This window comes from Opisthocomus hoazin, chromosome 13 (genome assembly GCF_030867145.1).
Source record: "Opisthocomus hoazin isolate bOpiHoa1 chromosome 13, bOpiHoa1.hap1, whole genome shotgun sequence".
Taxonomy (NCBI): Eukaryota; Metazoa; Chordata; class Aves; order Opisthocomiformes; family Opisthocomidae; genus Opisthocomus; species Opisthocomus hoazin.
The window spans coordinates 28,131,775-28,140,476 of NC_134426.1; positions in this window are offsets into that span (position 1 = coordinate 28,131,775).

Here is an 8,702-nt window from a genome sequence, read left to right on the forward strand (position 1 = left end):
GGTGCCGGAGCCCTGGCCCAGGCTGCCCAGGGAGGTTGTGGAGTCTCCTTCTCTGGAGATATTCCAGCCCCGCCTGGCCGCGGTGCTGTGCAGCCTGCTCTGGGTGACCCTGCTTGGGCAGGGGGTTGGACTGGGTGACCCACAGAGGTCCCTTCCAACCCCTACTATTCTGTGATTCTGTGCCAAAGGCCTTTCCCGGGTTAAAAAAAAAATAAAATGAGCAGGAGCCGCGTGCTCTCCTCCTGCCTTCCCCGGGCGCTTCCGCCGCCGCAGCTCGTTTGCCGCCCGCGCCACGACGCCGAGGACGCCCCGCCGCGGGACCCTGCCGGGGGGCTGCTCCCGGGGTGACGAGCGGCCCGGCACGCTGTGCCGCCGGCTTGGCGGGTGCTGGGTGCCAGGGTGGGCGTGCGAGTCCCAGCGCCACGTCCGGGCTGACCACCGGCCATTTATTTTGTAATTTATGGCGGGCGGCGGGCGGCACAGCGCGGGTGAGTGAGTGCGCTGGCCGGCAACTGCGATGTTTTATACACGAGGGCTGGCACGGGTAATTTACTGCGGCCGGCAATAACATATTTCACTTTCCGTCTCCCAGATGAAGATTACTTGTGTTTGAAAGTGCCTGAACACACACTCAATTCTGCTTAAACACTCGCAGCCAGCCGAGCGCAGATCGTCCCGGCTGGCTCAGCCCCGTGCCGGGGTGACACGGGGATGCGGGTTGGGACGGGGATGGGGACGGGGACTGGGAGACTGGGACAGGCTGGGCCGTAGCCCGCAGCGCTGGGGAAAGCCACCCGCAGGCACCCGGCGCGGCGGCTGGAAATATTCCATGCGCCTTCCCTGACATTTAATCCGGCCGGGTGAGGAGCTCCGTGGCATTTCCGAGAGGGGCTTGGGAAAGGTCAGGGGGTGGGAAAGGTTGGCAGGGTGGGTGCTCCCGCCTCGCCCCGCGGCTCCTGCTGACCCCCCGACAGCTGCCGCAGCGGCACCGCGTCGGCCCGGTATCGGCTGCCGATGGTGCTGGTGCGCTGGGAAGCACCGCGTGCTGTCCCAGGGGTGCCCGAGCCCCCCCAGAAATGGGTCAGCACACAGAGGGGGGGGTCGTGTCTGCACCCCCGGGGTGCGGGAGGGCAGGCGGTGGGCGAGCGGCCGTGGCACCGAGCCGGGTGGGCACAGGTGCCAGGTGGGTGCCGCGGGGTCCCGGGCTGAGAGGAGGTGGGAGCGGGGAGCAGGAGCCGGGTGGCAGCTTGGCGAATGCCCCGAGGAGGTGTGATGCTCTTTCTCCATCTTTTTAATTAGCAGGATTAACATCCAGCTGTGCACGGAGGGCGAGGGGCTGGGGGTGGTGGTGGGGACCCGCGGTGGGGCCGTGCAGACCCCGGCTGCCCCCAGCCCACCGCTGCGGCTCGGCGTTGCCCGCTGGCAGCCTGGTTTGGGCACAGCGCTGCTGGGACGGGACCGTGGGCATCCCCCCCACGGGGGACCCCCCAACCAACGCTCCCTTCGTGGGCGTTTTAAAACGCCGCTTCTCTCTCCGCTCCCGAGGACGGCTCCATTCGTCGTCCCTGTCGCTCGTGGGGTTCCCATCTGCGGGAAAACCGCGGGATTTCCGCAGCTGGCCGGGCGGGGAGAGGTGTGCAGTGCCCCGAAATAACGAGGAGGTGACGCTCGCTTCGGCCTCCGAGAGCCCAGCTTAGCAGCCGAGGCGTGAGCGGAGGGGACCGGGAGCGCGCGCGGGGCTGGACCCCCTCCAGCTCCTGCTGCCTTTGCCAACAGCCCCGCGCGGGGCTCCGGCTGCCGGCAGAGCCGAGGCGTTGGTGCTGGGAGCCCCAAGGCTGCGCCGGCCCCACAGAGCCCCCCGGGACCCCACGGAGGGGGTCCCTGGCGTGGGAGCCGCTGCTGCTGGTGCCAGCTCCGGCGCCTGTCTCCGGCGCTCCCCGGCGCGATGCTCCCGTTAATGGATGCTGCGGTGTCACCCGGCCCATTCGTCTTCATTTGGTGCCAGCCGGTGGCATGCGGGGACGCGGCCAGGGCCGGGCTCGCAGCCCACCCGCCCGCACCGCTCCCGGCACAGCTCAGCCCAGCCCAGCACCGACACTGGGATGCTGGTACCGGTGCGGCCGGCGCGACCGAAACCGGCCAACGACGCCCAGCCCGTTCCCACGCGCGCGTCCCAAGGAGCATCCCCAGTCGCTTTGCAGGCGGGGGGCTGCCGGCCGGAGACCCCGGCAGGGCTGGGGGGACCTCGGGTGAGCCCCCGGTCTCTGTGCCACGGTGCCTGCTGCTCCGGCGTCCCCATGCCGGCACCGATGGGATTTTGGTCCGGGTCTCGGCTGAGGAGCGGGGCACAACGAGCCCTTGGCTCTGGGCTCATCGGATTAAACGGGAGCTGAGCACGGCTTTGGGGCACAGCGAGGCTGGGATGGGACGGGCTGACCCCAAGGCTCCCGTCGTCACCCGTGGTCACCCACGGCCACCCGTCATCCTCCCGCGGTGGCTGTGCGTGAGGGGGACGGTGCTGCTGCCGCCGCATCCCGCCGGGCTCCAGGATGGAGCCTCTCCACTGGAGCTGCTGGTGGGAAATTTCTGATTAAGGATTACTGTACCATCGGCTTCGGTTTGATTGCAGATGTTTTTAATTATATCGTATAAGATCGTATTATGTAATTGCATTTATCTGATTGAAGCCTTAATTGTAGGATTTCATAATGGTATGACTGGGTAAATATACCATTGCGTCTGTTGTCCCCCAATGAAAATTAGGTGCTTCATGTCTTTATTGCATTATCCTGGAGAGGAGTTTAAATTGGGAAGAAAGAAATTAGGAGAGAGAGAAGAAAGGAAAGGCGAGTTTGTCCCCACAGGTCCCGGCGAGCACGGTCCCCTTCCCGGCGCGGGGACATGCGGGACGTGCTGCGGTACCCGGGCTCTGCGCCCGGCTGCCCGAGCATCGCCTCCGGACGGGCATCGCCTCCGGCCGGGCATCCCTGCCCGGGGCAGCCGGTGCGGGGCAGGGGCAGGGTCCTGAGCTGCCCTTCACCTCCACGCTGCCATCCTGCTGCCCACGTTTCCTCTGGTGGGTTTATTTTTTTTGCAATTATCATTTGGTTAATGGCGGCTGGTGCAATACGCTAAGGGCGATTATAATTAGAGAGCGGGGGGCCAGGGCGGCGCTGGGCTGTCGCCTGGCAGGGTGGGAGCTGCCATTACAGAATCCCACAATCCCAGCATGGCAGGGGTTGGCAGGGACCTCTGGGGTCACGCAGCCCAACCCCCTGCCCAAGCAGGGTCACCCAGAGCAGGCTGCACAGCACCGCGGCCAGGCGGGGCTGGAATATCTCCAGAGAAGGAGACTCCACAGCCTCCCTGGGCAGCCTGGGCCAGGGCTCCGGCACCCTCAGAGGGAAGAAGTTCTTCCTCGGGTTCAGCTGGAGCTTCCTCTGCTTCAGTTTGTGCCCTTTGCCCCTTGTCCTGTCGCTGGGCACCACTGAAAAGAGTCTGGCCCCGTCCTCCTGACCCCCACCCTGCAGATATTTGTAGGCATTTCTAAGGTCCCCTCTCAGCCTTCTCTTCTCCAGGCTGAACAAGCCCAGCTCCCTCAGCCTCTCCTCGTAGCAGAGATGCTCCAGGCCCCTCCTCATCCTCGTAGCCCTCCGCTGGACTCTCTCCAGTAGCTCTTCATCTTTCTTGAACTGGGGAGCCCAGCACTGGACACAGCACTGCAGATGGGGCCTCCCCAGGGCAGAGCAGAGGGGCAGGAGAACCTCCCTGACCTGCTGCCCACAGTCCTCTGAATGAATCCCGGGATCCCATTGGCCTTCTTGGCACCCAGGGCACGCTGCTGGCTCATGGTCACCCTGTCGTCCACCAGGACACCCAGGTCCCTCTCCGCAGAGCTGCTCTCCGCAGGCTGCTGCTGGGGACCCAGCCAAGCCCTCCCGACACGCTCCCCGGTAGCGGGAGCATCCTCGGCGCACGGCCGGCTCCAGGCTCCGCCAGCCCTCGGTGCGGACGTGAGGGAGGGTGCTGGGGCCAGAGGGCAGCGGGTGCCGCTGGAAGCGGGAGCACCGTCACGGTCCCCATGCAGCCGCCCGCTGCAGCCCCGCGCTGCCTTCCAGCTTTTTAGGGGCGGAAAGACGCACTTACGCAAAATTGAGATTTCTATTAATAACGGCACGCGGGAAGGTAATTGGAAAGCCCTGCGCCATAATTGCGGGCGGCGCGACTCCCCCGGAAAGCACTGACGAAGCGCTGGCCAGGGGCTCGTTAGTGCGGCGAGGGGGCAGGTGGAGGGCTCCCGCTGCCGGGGGGTCCCGTGTCTTTGCGCAGGAGCCAAGGGAGGTTGGGGTTTTTGTCGGAGCCTTTATTCCGGCCGTAATCCGCAACACGTGGCTCGCACGGAGCCTCCGGGCTAATGGGTTTAGGGTGACGGGGACAGGCACAAATCCAGCGTCTCGCTGTCGCTCCACTCGGCGCGGTGAGGTGATTCCAGCAGGATCTGGGTTTAGAGAAAAGTCTCTCCCTCTCTCTCTCTCTCTCCTTAATATGATTTTTATTCAATTACATCAGCAAGTCATGAGACTTCAAAGAGGTTCCGTCAGCGCAGCCCAAACGCCGCCGGATCGCGCGCTCGGAAGAGGAGGGGGAGAAAGAAAACAGAAGCTGCTGCTTTAATGGAATTACCGAAAGGGGCTTTTTAATTAAAAACAAAGGTTGGGGATGAGGTCTATCCATAATTTAGCGCTGCTGGCTGTAATATCTGCTGGAGGTTTGATTTTAATAAATGTGTGTACTATTAACGGTGCGATCTGGAGCAGGGCCCAGCTGTCGGTACGGTGGTCGGCATCGTGCTGTGGGGCTCGGTGGCAGCGGGACAGGGGACGGGGATGCTCCCAGAGACCCCCCGGTGCCGTACCGGGAGCCATCGCCCTCCTAACGAGTTAATTACCGGCTCACGCTGTTGTGGATTATTTAGCGCAACTCTCCTTGATGATTTCCTCTTAATTAGCCTTTATTAATGAGACGTGACCTCGTCCGGCGCGCCGGGTCCTCGCCACCATCTGCCAGGTGGGTGCCCGTCCCGCCCCGGCGTGGGACGGGGGGTCCCCAAGGCCCGGGGCAGCGGGGCGGTGGCCGGGGACGCGGTGGCACGCACCGGTCCGGCTCGCTGCCCGGAGGCTGCCGGCACGGGGACGGTGACGGGGGGGTCCCCATCCCTGCGCTGCTCTGGTGGGGGAGCCCCCGGACCCCTCCCCACCCCCTCTACCAGCCGCCGCCTGCTAATAAAAACAAATTAACTTGTACAAGCATTAATTTTCCGGCATCCATCCATCGCGGCCTCATTACAGCGGCGGTCCCAGGAGCCGGGGGTTCGGGCGTGTGGTGACGAGGCGCACGCGGTAGTAAAAGTCCTGCTAATAGGATTTATTTACCATAATTGTGATTCGAGGCACAGTGCCATCGCCCGGCCAGCCGGCGGGGCCGGGGAGGAAGGGGCATCGCCAGCGCTCCGCGACCTGGCTGGAAAATTGGGGGGGAAGGCTCGTAGGGGGGTCCTGGGGGTCCCACCGACCCGGGGCAGGGGGCAGGGGCTGTCCCTGCAGAGCCCCCTGCGCCGCGGCTCCCCTGTGCTGTCGTTACAAGAGAGGTGAAAGGGGAGAAATACAATTCCAAGGAGATAATTAAAAACTCCGATTAGCGATGACAGGCGGCGCGGCCCGCTGCCCTGTGTGCCCTGGGTGCCAAGAAGGCCAATGGGATCCTGGGGTGCATCAAGAGGAGTGTGGGCAGCAGGGCGAGGGAGGTTCTCCTCCCCCTCTGCTCTGCCCCAGTGAGGCCCCATCTGCAGTGCTGGGTCCAGTGCTGGGCTCCCCAGTTCCAGAAAGATGAGGAGCTACTGGAGAGAGTCCAGCGCAGGGCTGCGAGGATGAGGAGGGGACTGGAGCATCTCCCCTACGAGGAGAGGCTGAGGGAGCTGGGCTTGTTCAGCCTGGAGAAGAGAAGGCTGAGAGGGGACCTTAGAAATGCCTCTAAATATCTGCAGGGTGGGGGTCAGGAGGATGGGGCCAGACTCTTTCCAGTGGTGCCCAGCGACAGGACAAGGGGCAACGGGCACAAACTGGAGCAGAGGAAGCTCCAGCTGAACCCGAGGAAGAACTTCTTCCCTCTGAGGGTGACGGAGCCCTGGCCCAGGCTGCCCAGAGGGGCTGTGGAGTCTCCTTCTCTGGAGATATTCCAGCCCCGCCTGGACGCGGTGCTGTGCAGCCTGCTCTGGGTGACCCTGCTTGGGCAGGGGGTTGGGCTGGGTGACCCCAGAGGTCCCTGCCAACCCCTGCCATGCTGGGATTGTGGGATTCTGTCCCACCGCCATCCCGGCTGGGAGCCATGCCGGTACCCACAGCCGCTTGTCCCGGTGCCGGTGGGATGCTCCAGCGCCTGCCCCTTCCCCGAGCATCCCGCCGGGAGCATTTTGGGGTTTCCCACCGGAGCCAGGCTGCTGGAGCTGTTTTTAGGGCACAGGGCTCCTCCCCAGCCCCGGCCCCGGCACGTCTCCGGCAGAGGGGCAGCTCCGGGGCCGTGGGGATGCTCAGGCAGAGCCGGGACCATCGCTCGGGCGCGTGGTTTGGCTGCCCGGCACACGCGGCACCGGGGAGCAAAGCCCAGAGCCCTCCAGGGCTCAACCCGGGCACCCGCACCGCACCGCAGCTACCGGGGGGACCCGAACCCGCTCGGGGGTCCCGGAGGAGGCAGCGGAGCCGGGAGAGCTTTTCTCTCCCTCACACTTCATTATTGTTGCTAAGGAAACCTCTTCCCAGGATCTCTCCTGGAACATGTCTGCCTCGGCGGGGCCGCGCATCCATCTCGCCGAAAGTGCCCTGGGAGCCGGAGCCGGCGCAGACAAAAGCTGGGAGGGAGGCGGGGGGCTGCGTGGGGGCCCCGGCCATGGCGGCAGCACCGTGGCCCTGCTTTGAACCGCGGCGCCGGAGGGGTCCCAGCCGCCCCGGCCGGCCGCGCGGGGATGCACCGCGTGGAAAAGTTGAGAGGGATGAGTGTGGAAGAAAAATAAATTAAATAAAAAATGAAGGATCCCGGTGCCACCCGCAGCTGCGGTCACAACAGGACGAGGGGTTTGCAGCGGTGGCCTCCGGCGCGTGGCTCCGAGGGCTGGCACCGCGGCGGGGGTGACGGTGACCATCGCGCCGGCCGGGGCGGCTCGTCCCGCTCCCGCTTCACCCCGTCGTTAATTCTGGCCCCTGGCTTACAGGGAGCGGGGGGCTGATGCTCACGGCCGCGGGGGGCACGGCCCCAGCCCCGCGTCCCCCCCGCGCCCGGCCGACGCTTCCCGCCGGAGCGAGACGAGTTCCCATCGCTGGGAGCGGGAGACTCGTGCGGTGATTTGTAGCTTCCTTTTGATGCGGCGAGGATTTATTCGCCGGGAAAGCGCTTTCTGTAGCCACCCAGGGCTTATTGATGGCGCTGAACTCCCCGCTGCCCTCGGAACCGCGACCGGCCCCCGGCACGCTGCCCACGGGACGGTGCCGGGGAGCCAGGGCACCCCGCTTTCCGCACAGCGGTGAAGCCGTGTGTCCCAGCTCCATGTCCTCGCTTCATGTCCCAGCCCCATGTCCCAGCTCCATGTCCCTGCCCCGTGTCCTGCCTTCATGTCCTTGACCAGATATCGGCTGCTGGGGTTTGGGCAAAGCACCCTGGCGGTGCCGGGTCCCGGCGGGGTCTCCTCGCCCCTCCTGCCCTGGGTTTGGACTGGGTTTCCCCGCGGATCGGGGCCGTGGCACCGCGTCCTCCAAAGCCCCGCGCCGCGGAGGGCCCTTTTGTCTCGCCCTTGCCAAGCCGCTATCTCCTCTGCTCCTCCTCTCCGTTTTTTCCCCCCGCATTCCTCATTAAAGAAGACTACAGATTTCCCAGCCTGTCTCCTGGTTTTATATTGAAAAGGCTAAATGATATGCTGACACCTTAATTATACCCCATTGTCACAATGTGGCATGGAAGTGGCGTGAGTGATATGAGAAGAAAGGGCTGCAGCGTGCGTGGCAGCTCCTTTGATTCGCGGTGGCAGGTTGGGAACGATGCAAACGGGGGCTCGCGCCAGCGTCACCCCCGTGGGCGGCATCGGCAGCCCAGCCGTCCTGCCGACCACCGGCACGCCGAGGCCCGCCGCCGGCTCTCCGGCATCGCGCGTGCCGGGGTACGGGTGGATCGGGGGGACAGGGAGGGTGAGCGGTGGTGACGCCGGCGTGGGGAGACTTCTGAGGTTAAGTGATGTGACCAAGGCCAGGTGACATCGGTGGTCCCAGCCATCCCAGTCACCCTGCCCGTCCCCGTGTGTCCCCGCTCCGTCCCCCATCCCGGGCCGCTCTGCCAGCCAAAAGCACGCGAGCTTTTGGGCCGCAGCTGCCGGGAGCAGCCAGGCTCCCACGTTGGCAGAGACCCCAGCCAGGCAGAAATGTGCCAATTAAGCGATCGCTCCTGATTAGCAGGGCCTGGGGGAATTCGTTGTGCCGGGAGAGCGTCGCCCTCCACTGCACGCCGTGGTTTGAAGATCGGCGGCGGCGTGGCCGTGGCGGTGGTGGCCGTGGTGGTGGTGACCGTGGCGGTGGCGGTGGTGGCACACCATGCCTGGCTAAAAGTAACCCCCGCGCTCACCCCCCCTCCTGCCAGTTTGGAGATGTTCAGATACCTCCAGC